Genomic DNA, 13,823 nt, shown 5'->3' with positions numbered 1-13,823 from the left:
CCTCCCTTTTACATCTTTGTTAAGCCTATTCAGGAATTAGCATGGGAGAGACTGCTAGACTTACTCCACCCTGCACTGGGCTGACTGGCTCTTTGACCCCTCTTCTTGCTCACCTGCAGACTCTATAATAGGTGTGTATTACTTTTTTACTTTTGACTTCTTATCCAGAGCAACTTATAGTGAGTGCATACATTTTCATAGTTTTCCATACTGGTCCCCCATGGGAATCAAACCCACAACCCTGAACCCACAACCCACAACCCCGCAAGCGCCATGCTCTACCAACTGAGAAACCCAGGACATTATTCATTACTGGTCACATTCCAGGCTGATTACATTGCAGATTTTGTATTGCATCAACTATTGGTTGCGTGCTATGCCATTGACTACACAGTCGGGCACCAGATTGCTATATCATATGATGTGATTAGCTGATATGTTAAACACATGTCTATCAAGGCGTTCAGAGATCTGGCATACATCTGCAATGTAGTCCGCCTGGAACGCCACTGTTCAGGCTGTGAAACAATGAGGTTTCATCATATCAGATTCCTGTTTCACATTCCAACTGACACTTTCTTGGTGGAATGACAAGATCAGTGGATTGACATTGAGTGGATGAAGGTGTCATGTCCAGTAAACTGGTAGTACATTGTAATAGATAGAGCCTAAAGAAAATACATTTTTACCATTGATATTCTCCTCTCAGGATCCCATGCTGCTTTCTGTCCTTGCAGACTTATTATTCTGCAGTAGTCCTTGATGCACACACTACTCTCTGAATATCTGGTCTTATAAGAGGCAGGTGGGTTACCTGGCCAATGGACTGGGCATTACTTCACCATCACCAGTCACCATGCGTTTCACTGAGCTGAGCACTGCCATTAGGCCTAATAACTAACACCTCCAAATGTAGGCTATTCTACTGCAATCCCCATCTGCTTTGATTTAATTCCGGGGAAGCCAAGGCAAGAACTCTGATTGGTTTTGTGCTGGGCTAAGCCGCTGACTGCAGCGCAGCTTAAAGTATTTGTCAAACATGAGACACAAAAAGCACTTTTGTTTTGGTGCTGTGTTGCATGTGTCACCACATGTAGGCTACCTGAAGACTCCAGAGTCTAGGCGCAGCACCCCCCGCACAGCCGCAACGCTCTGTGCCACAGCGCTCATTAACTAAAACAAATGTTAACAAAATGTGTAATGCATTTTCATTCTAGTATGCACGCCAAACAAAAGGCAAACAAACTGGACATTGATCACCCTTTCGGAGATACGKCACTGAAGGTTATAGACCTAGAAAGGAAACGCATTCGAGCGGCAGGGCGTCAGGTAGAAACCAATCAGAAGCAGTAGATTGGATTGCTATGGGACAGTGAGAGGAGCCCGGCCTAGTTGACTGTCATTAAAAGTGTTTGGGATACCATGCGCTCCCGTTCATATTAGATGACCAATGCAAAATCAGTTTTTGTCCATAGGACTGGCTGTTATTAGCAACGGCCAGAGGTGCTGAAATTAAGCAGTGAAGCCACAGTTTTAAAGTAAGAGAATATGCTGCTTCTTTGAAGTTTTATCCAGTCAGCCAGGCAGCCATATAGGTAGGTCCAGCAGGCCGGCTGMCCTGAGAGGTAGTTCCGGCAGGCCAGCCAGATAGCTTGGTCCGGGCGGCCGGCCAGATATGTAGGTCCATCCTCTGGRCAGATAGGTAGGTCCGGACGGCTGGCCAAATTGGAACAGATTGGACCGTCCTGCCAGCCGACCGGACAGATAGTTAGGTCAGGCCGGCCAGCCAGGAAAGTAGGACCAGCCTGCCAGATAGCTAGGCCAGATAGGTAGGCCAGATAGGTAGGTCAGATAGGTAAGGTCCAGCCGGCAGGCCGTATAGGTCCTATTTGACTTACCTATCTGGCAGGCCGGCCGGACCTATTTGGCTGGACCTACCTGGCCAGACTGCCAGCCAGACTGCCGGCCATATAGGTAGGTCCGGCCAGATAGGTAGGTAGGTCTGGCCGGCCGGCTGGCCAGATAGGTAAGTCCGGCCGGCCTGCCAGCCTGCCAGATCTATCCGACCAGATAGGTGGGGTCGGGATGGCTGGCCAGATAGGTCCGGTTTGGGCGGCCAGGCAGGTCAAATAGGTCCGGCTGGCCGGCCAGATAGGTAGGTCCGGCTGGCTGGCRGGCCAGATAGGTAGGTTAGGTAGGRAGGCCGACCAGGTAGGTCCGGCCCGATAGGACAAATCAGAGCTGGTGTAGTAGGATTCAAACTTGCTGTACTGACGCYTTGCCTGTTTGATGGTTCGTCAGGATTTCTTATCTGACTTATCTTTGCCGCTCTGTTGTTCATAGTGTATGGGGCCTTCACTTTTGTTTTCTCCTCCGTGCCAAACCTCTCTGCAGCCAGGGTAACAATGATTGTTGTCATTGTCTGGAGACGTCTATCTGCTTCACCTTTTGGCTGTTGCTTCAAGGACTTTGTTAGCTTTTTCATGAATCTGGAGCCACTCTTTCTCCTGTTTGGCTAGAGGCCACTTAACCCGCCACTGTTCTGGTGGTCTGCATGGAGTTGAAGCTTTCAGCCACTTTCAGCCGCTTTCAGCATTTGGAGGTTTTGGCACTGTGTGGTGAGTTCGGACCATGACTCCTCCTGTGTCTCAACAGAAGTGGTTCCTGTGCACTCTGTCGAATGCACCACCTGCACGCATTTTATCCTGGCCTGGTMGATCTTGAGGCCACGCAGGTTCTTGCAGACCATGCTGCAACCACATTCTGTACTCATAATCATTATTCTTTTGCCAAGAGTCGGTGTCCTTTGGTCCATTCATCTGGGGGTGCTTGTCCTACCCCTCCCGGGCACCCCTGGTCGAATAGTAGCTTGGTGTGGGTTTCTTCCTCTCGGAAAATGCAGATCGGGCTGCCAATCCTTGCTGCTCCAGTTACCGTCTTGCTGTGCTGTTTTCTGTTTAAGTGTGTTTACATACAGTGGTTCTTCTTTTAAAAGTTTTGAGCTAATGCCGCGACCYCGTAATTCTAGCAACAATGGCTGACACTTAAATAKCATGCCATTGAATTCTGCGGCACCCCGCAAGCTGTGCTGCAGTARGCCYCAACTTTTAAAGGAAGAACCACTGTATATACATATGTATCAATGTCTGAGTGTGTACAGTATGTCTGTGTATGCATCCTCACTGGCACCATGAACTATCAGAATCCTTCATAGTTGTTCAACTCCCTCTCAGACTGCTCTGTCTTCATCTTAATGTTGTTCCGACTGCAGGCCAGCCTGGCTGCAGGCCATCAGTTTGACCGGGACGTTGAGCTGTTGTATTAAGCCCATCAGCCTACTGCTATAGTAAAGGCAGCACAGGCTTCTGCCAAGCCAGGTGAGGGGGTGGTGCGTGTACTCTGTTGTAGATTTGGGTATGTGGGATAATCTGTGGATCTGTTGGGGTGGTATGTAAATAGGAGTGGTCCAGGGTTTCTGGGATGATGGTGTTGATGTGAACCATGACCAGCCTTTCAAAGTATTTCATGGCTACACACATGAGTGCTACGGGATGGTAGGCATTTAGGCAGGTTACCTTGGCATTCTTGAGCACAGGGACTATGGTGGTCTGCTTGTGGTTGAAAATGTCAGTGAAGACACTTGCCAGCTGGTCAGCGCATGCTCTGAGCACGCATCCTGGTAATCAGTCTGGCCCAGCAGTCGTGTYAATGTTAACCTGTCTTACTCACATCAGCTACAGAGAGTGTGATCACAGTCGTCCGGAACAGCTGGTGCGGTGTTATCTGCCTTGAAGCGAGCATAGAAGATATTTAGCTTGTTTCCCATCTATTTCTGATGTCCATCCAGTTTGATTTCAATTTGCCATATATTTTTAACTGTGCTCTTTCACAAAAGTTCTGAACCTATTTACAGACACAGTATATTTTACATTTGTTATCTTGTTGTTATTAGTRCCACCCTTCAGCTCAATTCAACTACTCCCATTTATCTTGTAACACTATCCTTATTGGATTTATATTTGTCARATATTTTTCAACTGTGCTGTGATTTTTRACAAAAGTTCTGAACCTTTCTATTCTCATAGTTTCTACAGATTGTAAATTAAAGATAAATATTTTTGCTAAAAGTTTTATATTATTGATCGATCAAAACACCCAGTATTGCTATGTGCAGCGTTAGCTCCAGGTAAATGTTGCAATTCTTCAGCCATTCCTGGACCTGTGACCAAAAACAAGCCACAAATGAACACTACCAAAATAAATGATCTAATGACTCTGTCTCTTCACAGCAAAATCTGCAGAGCTGGGAAGGTTGTATCCCTCATATACATAACATTCTATTGGTTGCAAGAATTTTGTATAATAATTKAAATMGAAAAAATCTCTGTTTTGAATCCGGTGTCGTTTTGTGTATCAGTTCATAAACCATGTGCCATGGAATCGGTACATCGAAAATCTCTTCCCAACTATTTTGCAATCTATATGGCACAGCTGTAAAAAAMAAATTGTCCTTAAATTAAACTGGTATCTTTTTTTATAAACCACAATTTTCTTTAACCAATTTTGGTCTTTATTGCAGGGCCGACAGACATGTTCCTCACTTTTTCCCCCTTCCACTTGAGTTTAACCACAATATATGTTGTATTATTTGTTCTGTCTTTTCTGGTGGATTAAACTGAAATTGTAACCAACTTTCTATGGCTTGTTTTAAAAATAACTATATTTTGGAGATTTAGTTTTCAAATAACGAAAGTGAGAGGTTGTAATCTGAATAAAGGGAAAAAGGCCATTCTTGAACATGGGGTCAGACATTCTTACTAATTTGTTAGAGAACCAGTTCAGATTTAAGTATAACTTTTGTATGACTGACGCCTTTAGTGAGAYGTCTAATGCTTTAATATTTAATCATTTCTGCCTTCCAAATTCATATTAATTCTATAAATAGGCCCTTTTAATTTTGTCTGACTTGCCATTCCAAATAAAATMGAATATTTTTTGCTCATATAATTTAAAAAGGTTGCTAGGTGTAGACAATACCATAAGCAAATAGGTAAACTGGGATATGACTAAAGAGTTAATCAYAGTGATTTTTTRCCCACAAATATACKGTTATTTTCCTTTCTAAGATKTTATCTATTTTTGCAAACTTTCTATTAACATTTACTGTAGTGAGATCATTTCTTTCTTTGGGAATATGTATACCGAGTATMTCCACATCCCCGTCATTGGTAAACTACACGGTAATGTAAAAGTTATATTTTTTTGTGATCCAATACGTAATATAGTACACTTAAAATAATTAGGTTTTAATCCAGATAGCTAAGAAACAGTATCTAGATCCTCTATGAGGCTGTGGAGGGATCCATATTGTCGATGTAAAAGAAAACATGAATCATCATCGTACAATGACACCTTTGTTTTTAAGCACTGGATTTCTCACCCCTTAATATTATTGTTGGATCTGATTTTAATKATAAATAGACCAAAGTGGGCAGCCTTGTATTACTCCTCAGGGCAGTTGAAAACTTTCTGAGAAGTGGCCATTATTTACTATTTTACACTTAGGGTTACTATACATAACATTAACCCATTTTATAAGACATTTGCCAAAATTGAAATATTCCAGGCATTTATATATAAACTCCAGTCGTACTTTATCAAAGGCCTTTTCAAAGTCAACTATGAAAACCAGGCCTGGTTTCCCAGATGATTCATAGTGTTCTATTGTTTCCAGTACTTGTCTTATATTATCTCCAATGTTTCGTCCATGTAAAAAACCTATCTGATTAGGATGAATAATATCCACCAATACTTTGATCATTATGTGCGCCGAGCATTTATTTCTTGGATTTTTTTATATACCACTTGGATCCTATTTCAGTAATAGTGAAAGTAGACCTTCTTGTTGAGTGATAATCTACCATTTATATAGGAGTGGTTAAAACATGCTAATAACGGTCCTCTGAGTATATCAACAAATGTTTGGAATACCTCCACTGGTATGCCATCCAGCCCTGGAGTTTTCCCAGACTTAAAGGCTTTAATTGCATCAAGAAGTTCCTCCTCTGTAATTTGGCCTTCACATGAGTCTTTCTGTACAGCTGTTAATTTTACATTATTAATAGGGGYAAAAATCCATACAATTAGCTTCGGTTAGTGGAGATGGAGGAGACTGAAACGAAAACATATGCTTAAAGTACTTTACATCCTCTTTCAAAATATAATTWGMTGAATCTGCTGTTCTGTCTTGCCGATGCACTGAAACCCCAGCTAACTATATGTTATCCATGTTCTTCTTCAGCCACAACTTGGTGAAACATAGGATGTTACAGTTGATACAGAGAGCTTAGTGACTTGGCAAGCAGCRTGTTGAGAACCAGCTGWGCTTCAGTCTCAAGCCTGCAGAGGACACTGGGTAAAATGTAACTATACTGTTTACACTGTGCAGGCTTTGGTCAGATGCATTAAGGAAATGTGCCACCACGTACAGGCAAGACTACCATGACACTCCATTAACAGAAACTGTGCATACACTTCTAATGCATTTCAGCTATGTAGTATGATTTGATACATTTAGTAGGTACCACCATCCCATCATCAACCTTCCTCTCCACCACTCCACCGTCTAAAATCCTCTCTCTCCCCCATCCTARCCTCCACCTCTCCCTTACTCCACATTCATCCCCTAACTTTCACCTCTCCCCCACCCTACTCTATCGGTCTCCAACTCCCCCACTCCACCTTCGGCCTCTCTCTCTCCTTTCTCCTACCCTCTACCTCTCCCCCTGCTCTTCTCTCTATCCTAGCGCAAAATAACCGATAACTGCGAGCTGCAGTTTTCCAGCAGTGTTAGTCCTGTGTTTATCCATAAATGTGTTCGGTGGATGTACCTTTATGTTTGTAACCAATGCTTTTCCCCCTTCTTTCTCACACTGTTATATGGCAGCCCAATGCCCAGGATGATTGCATGTCGAATAGCTATGCCCAAGTCAAACGCCTATTTTTCAGTGGCAAGTGACAAGACTATAACTGAGTAAATAGACCCAGAAAAACCTATAACTAAACAAGAAAAAAAATATCTGTTCAGTTGACTAAAACTGGAGGAGACTAAATGATCTCTGTGACTAAAATCTGACTACTGAGTGGACTGGACAAGAGTTTTTGGAGAAATTGAGAGCTTTTCAGCGATAAGCACAATTAATATTAGCAGCACAGATGCGCAACGCAGTTCTGCTCAGCAGTGGGATGGAAGCGCCACACTTGGCACAGACAGCCTAGCCTACATCAACTGGTGAGCTGCGGGGGAGCAAGCGATGAGAGTTAGCTGACAGGCTCCGCCTCCGCCTCTGATTATACACATTTTTTTTTTTTTTTTTTTTAATTTCACCTTTATTTACCAGGTAGGCTAGTTGAGAACAAGTTTCTCATTTGCAACTGCGACCTGGCCAAGATAAAGCATAGCAGGTTGAACAGACAACAACACAGAGTTACACATGGAGTAAACAATAAACAAGTCAATAACATGGTAGAAAAAATGAGAATCTATATACAATGTGTGCAAAAGGCATGAGGAGGTAGGCAATAAATCGAATAAATACAATGAGCAGCATTAAACACCTGCAGCTGACTAAATCATCAGATGATCATGTGCAAGTAGAGATACTGGTGTGCAAAAGAGCAGAAAAGTAAATAAATAAAAGCAGTATGGGGGTGAGGTAGGTAAATTGGGTGGGCTATATACCGATGGACTATGTACAGCTGCAGCGATCGGTTAGGCGACTCTCTTGGTTCCCCGTAGCTAACCAGTCACCAGCAGCCTGGTTAAAAAACACAAGATGTTTACAAAATTAAAAACAATAGCAGCATTAAGTTAAATAGTAAAACAAGTCTAGCTATGTTTCTTTCCCTTGACTGTAGATTTTTTGGTTGTTGTTGTAATCTCTATGAACCCTCGCTCTTTCCCCACTGCTTTTCATAGCCAGGTTCTGTAGCCAAAGAACTAGCCAAGTCTCCCTCTTTTCCCCTGAGAAAACGGCATGATTCTAGCCATTACCGTTCAAAAGATATTACCCATAATATCGGCGCTATGTTTTTTRATTTTCTATTGTGCATTGGCAGGTCGTATTTTGCATTCATAAAGCATATCCCGGGCCGTTCTAAAACTAGGGTACTTGCAGACCGCACCATTAACCATTTGTTTAGGCTACATCTTGTTTGTTCATGTTACCTCATTAGCTAGCTACAGCTAACAACCTGGGGTGTGTTCAGCAGGACGCAACGTTTTGAAACGTTCAGAAATAAATATTCTACGTAGAACAAACATGCCTKTCTGACATGTTGKATATGGAATAACATTGGCTCTATTCATGAAATTTCTATCTGCAGCTTTCAAGAACGTTTTGCAACTGAACATGGCCATGGTAATATTACCAGTTGCCTATATGCAAACATTTTGTGGCACAGAAAAAAAAGGAAAATGGATAGCAAACAATTTATTGACAAAATCCTTCTTGCCGCTACACTATGTCTTTATTTTGAGTAAAGGTGGACCCAGTGACTCAGACTGGAGCACTTGGACCAGGGCTCGAGCACGGGGACTTCAGCCATAGGGACTCATAACTCAACTAGTCACTCGACCATTGGTGACTCCGACTTGGACTCTGACTCAAGCACAGGGGACTTAGGACTCGATTCGGACTCTAGGTTTAGAGAACATCTCTACCGGTTTTCACCGACTTCTCCGCCCAATGGTAYCGGGTGAAGTATGGTTTCAACATGTTGACATGACACAGACTTTTTTCTTCCTGTTCTCCGGTGTGGCGATGTAATCCAGATGACAATTTTTTTCACTATAGGGTATAGGGTTTGGTCCATGTCATGGTAYGCAAAACATCTCTGCCTGAGAACGTGAGGAATTGTTTACTGATCGTTCGAATGACACCATGCGTTTTAATGTGCGACTATAGTCAATATTTATTTGTTTATTTGATCCCCATTAGCTTTTGCAGAGTCAGCAGCTATTCTTCCTGGGATCCACACAAAAACATAAAACAATAACAAGTAACAAAACACTGATACAGTGATAAACAAGGACAGTCACACAAATTGAAAACAACGATATACAAACAATAATAATAAAATGATGTAAAAACATTGTGTGTGTTAGGGTGTGTCTGTGTGTGCATGTGTTTGTGTTTGTGTGTCCCCTCACAGTCCCCACGGTTCCATGAAGTTGTTTAATCTTTTTTAAAGGTAATTCTGCTGTTTGCTTGAGTAACTGGAGATGGAAGGGAGTTTCATGGGATCATGACTCTGTATAGTACTGTGCGTTGCCAAGAATTCATTTTGGACTTGGGGACTGTGAAGAGACCCCTGGTGGCATGTCTAATGGGGTATTTATGGGTGTCTGAGCTGAATGTTATTTGATTATGCAGACAATCTGGCATTTTCATTACAGTAATACTGAAACTAGAAGATAATAAGTTAATCTCTACGGTTCATTACAACAACAGAGATTAAACATAATGGTATGTAGGGTACTATGTTGTAATTCTATAAAGATGTTATTTTTTATGTAACCTTTATTTAACTAGGCAAGTCAGTTAAGAACAAATTCTTATTTACAATCACGGCCTACCCCGACCAAACCCTAACCCGGACGACGCTGGGCCAATTGTGCACCGCCCTATGGGACTCCCAATCACAGCCAAATGTGATACAGCCTGGAATCAAACCAGGGTCTGTTATGACGCCWCTAGCACTGAGATGCAGTGCCTTAGAGAGCTGTGCCACTCGGGAGCGCCAACAGTAACAGATACAAGAAAGACACTGAATCTGTTTTTATATTTTGGCTTGCACCATGTTCTAATGTATGGGCCTTGGATTCTGGATTCGTAGGGAGCCGGCCCAGTGGCGCTCATACCCATCCAGAAGCCTGTATTTAGTTACTAATGTACACAGCAGTGCTAAGAAACAGGTTGTAAATTTAGAGATGATGTAATACTCTCAGATGATATATAGGTTAGGATTTGAAGATGACGTGTAGGCTATATACAGGTCCTGCCTTGGGAAGTGATTGCACAATTGAATCGAAACTCAATTCAAGATCCAAACATGGGAACTTGTTGTGTAACCCATCAGAAAATGCCCTTGTCATTTTGAAGGATAACAATCAGCAGGAGTAGTACTGGGTTAGAATGTGCTGCCTGGCTGGTGCATCKTTGGTTTAAAARGGTGCTAGATATCTGAGGGGAGGARAACTGGCATGAAGGGCATATACACTGAGAGGACAAAACATTAAGAACACCTTCCCCTTTTCCCTCAGAACAGCCTCAATTTATCAAGGCATGGACATCTACAAGGTGTCGGAAGCATTCCACCGGGATGTTGGCCCATGTTTACTCCAATGCTTCCCACAGTTGTGTCAYGTTGGCTGGATGTGCTTTGGACCATTTTTGATACACACAGGAAACTGTTGAGCATGGAAAACCCAGCAGCGTTGCAGTTCTTGACACAAACCGGTGCGCCTGGCACCTACTTCCATACCCGAGTCAAAGGCACTTAAATCTTTTGTCTAGCCCATTCACCCTCTGAATGACACACATACACAATCCATGTCTCAATTGTCTCAAGGCTTAAAAATCCTTCATTAACCTGTCTCCTCCCCTTCATCTACACTGATTGAAGTGGATTTAACAAGTGACATCATTAAGGGATCATAGCGTTCACCTGGATTCACCTGGTCAGTCTATATCATGGAAAGAGTTCCAAATGTTTTTTACACTCTGTGTAAAACAGACAATAATATCTGTCTTCAAAACAAGGAAGAGACAGAGAGAGGGGCTTATTGAGTGCTCATGTATCCAGGGAGAGTGATCATCCAGCCTCTGTACATTCCTAACTTGTTTACCCTTCAGATTACTGAGCTGTCTAACATTATTACTGTCTAGATGGGCCCACAGTGAACTGAAGTATATAGGATGAGTGAGTGAGAGTGCTTGGATGTATAGGGGGTATTACTGGGACTCTTTGGTTACATCCCAAATGGCACCCTATTTCCTTTGTAGTGCTCTGCTTTTGACCAGTGCCCATAGAGTTCTGGTCAAAAGGGGTGCACTATATAGGGAATAGGGTGCCATTTGAGACGCATTCTTACACCCAGCTGAGCCGGCTTTCGCTCCCTAAGACATGTGTCAAACTCATTCCACAGAGGGCTGAGTGTCTGCGGGTTTTRGCTCCTCCCATGTACTTGATTGATGAATTAAGGTCATTAATTAGTAGAGAACTCCCCTCACCTGGTTGTCTAGGTCTTGATTGAAAGGAAAAAACAAAAACCCACGGACACTAGGCCCTCCATGGAATGAGTTTGATACCCCTGGAGCTACCAAAGCCACAGACTGTTCTCTCTGCTACCGCACAGCAAGTCGTACCAGTGTACCAAGTCTGGAACCAACAGGACCCTGAACAGCTTCTACACCAAAGCCTTAAGACTTCTAAACAAGATTACTTAATAGCTAATCAAATGGCAACCCATGGTGGACATGGTGGCTGGTTCATTCCTGCAGCCCTGCAGCCCAACAGAGAGGTCATGTTCTGTGATTAGGACACGGTGGTTCATTCCTGCAGCCCTGCAGCCCAACAGAGAGGTCATGTTCTGTGATTAGGACATGGTGGTTCATTCCTGCAGCCCTGCAGCCCAGCAGGGAGGTCATGTTCTGTGATTAGGACATGGTGGTTCATTCCTGCAGCCCAGCAGGGAGGTCATGTTCTGTGATTGGGACATGGTGGCTGGTTCATTCCTTTAGCCCTGCATTTCATCAGGAAGGTCACGTTCTGTGATATGGACACCATGTACTGTACTCTGGGAAGAGGAACAGGGTGAGAGTCTGTATGACGGCTGACACATTTATACCTAGCAGGTAATCTTCCTATCTTGAACTTTGAGCATTTTGGAAGCTATATCACAGATTCAACTAGAAAAGTTAACAATTCATCACCAATGATTAGTACGATACTAATCATGCTAATATGAACAATACCTCAATCACAACAGTGAACGACCTTTATGACTTTTGTTTTYCATACTGCAATTCGCAACAATTCTATGTGCAAAAAGCACAATATATTCAAAATGGAATTTGTTTAAAAGAAGTGGTACTTTAATGCCGTTTGTTTAAGAAGCTGGAACCATTATGTGACGGGGTGACGTTGGCAGCTTCCCCCTCCTTGGCACCAGAAGACTGGCCAGGTCTTATAGCTGAAGTCCTTGACAATTTTTGGGTCCTTCCTCTGACACCGTCTGGTATAGAGGTCCTGGATGGCAGGGAACTCGGCCCCAGTGATGTACTCGGCCACACGCACTACCCTCTGTAGTGCCTTGCAGTTGGATGCCAAGCAGTTGCCATACCAAGCGGGGATGCAGCCAGCCAATATGCTCTTGATTGTGCAGCTGTAGAACTTTTTGAGGATCTGAGGGCCCATGCTGAAATCTTTTCAGATTTGGCAGATTGTGTTTGGAGTATTTCTAGTCTCTGTGACCTGCTTACAGTGACTCATACCATCAAGGCTACATTATTCCCAGTGTTAGACACTTCAGATTACCCTATATAAACATAGCCATTGTGCAGAGCGGGCTGTGGAACAGAGGTGTTATTTGTTTGACAAATAGCAGATCAGATGCAGCCAGGAGCAATCAATAACCGGATTACTTGCCCCTGCTGAGATGCAGGCTTATTTATTTATTTTTTGTATTTTATATTATTTATTTAACCTTTATTTAACCAGGAAGTCCCATTGATGTCAGAAAGGGTGACCTGGACACAGGACACTTTTAAAACATCAAGGTATTGTCACGCCCTGACCTGAGAGATCCTTATTATTCTCTATGTTTGGTTAGGTCAGGGTGTAACTCCGGTGGGAAATTCTATGTTTTCTGTTTCTTTGTTTTTGGCCGAGTGTGGTTCCCAATCAGAGGCAGCAGTCTATCGTTGTCTCTGATTGGGTATCATACTTAGGCAGCCCTTTTTCCCACCATTAGGTTGTGGGATCTTGTTTTCTGTTTAATTACTGTTGCCTGACAGAACTGTGCGTTTTCGTTTTCTATTTTGGTTGAGTGTTTTTTTGGAATTAAAATCATGAYCACTTTCCACGCTGCGCCTTGGTCTACTCTTTCTACCACCAACGAGAGCCGTTACAGGCATTWTGACAAACAGACATGTCTACCTGTTTAAACCTAATTAACAACTCGCAGAACGYTAAGACGTGTGTTTTACGTCATTGTAAATAGTTTTGTGTTTTTCATATAATCTTATACAGTATTCCCATCTGAGAGACCACTCAGTGACCGTTTTCACTCACTGCAGTGAGKACAGTTAATGCTTAAATGATGTCAAAGTACAGTGATATTGTACAGCATCTAACATTAATCATGTGTAGACATACAGATGTAGGATCTCTTCAGTTGCAGATCATTTTCATGAAGCAGGAAATGCAAACGTGTAGTGTATTCAAGGTTTAAAAAAGGCTTCTAAAYTTTGTAATTTCCACTTTAAAAAGTTTGCCCTACCAAAAATGTCCATTAATTATAATCCACATAATAATTCACATTTCKTGTMGCTGCAGGATTATTTTCCTGTTGTAGCAAACTTGCTCAAATTAAGATACTACATCTGTAGAGTAAACTTATCTTTTTTCTTTGCGCTGTATATCTCGACTTGGACAAAACATTTAAAAGCTGATACACCATTTTTTTATTAACATGGGCTTTTAACCATCCTGTTTATCTAAAAACCTGGWGAACATTTTCAGGTAACAGTGCAAGCGTG

Source organism: Salvelinus sp. IW2-2015, unplaced genomic scaffold (assembly GCF_002910315.2).
Source record: "Salvelinus sp. IW2-2015 unplaced genomic scaffold, ASM291031v2 Un_scaffold2522, whole genome shotgun sequence".
In the NCBI taxonomy this organism is placed as follows: Eukaryota; Metazoa; Chordata; class Actinopteri; order Salmoniformes; family Salmonidae; genus Salvelinus; species Salvelinus sp. IW2-2015.
This window is presented reverse-complemented; position numbering follows the sequence as displayed.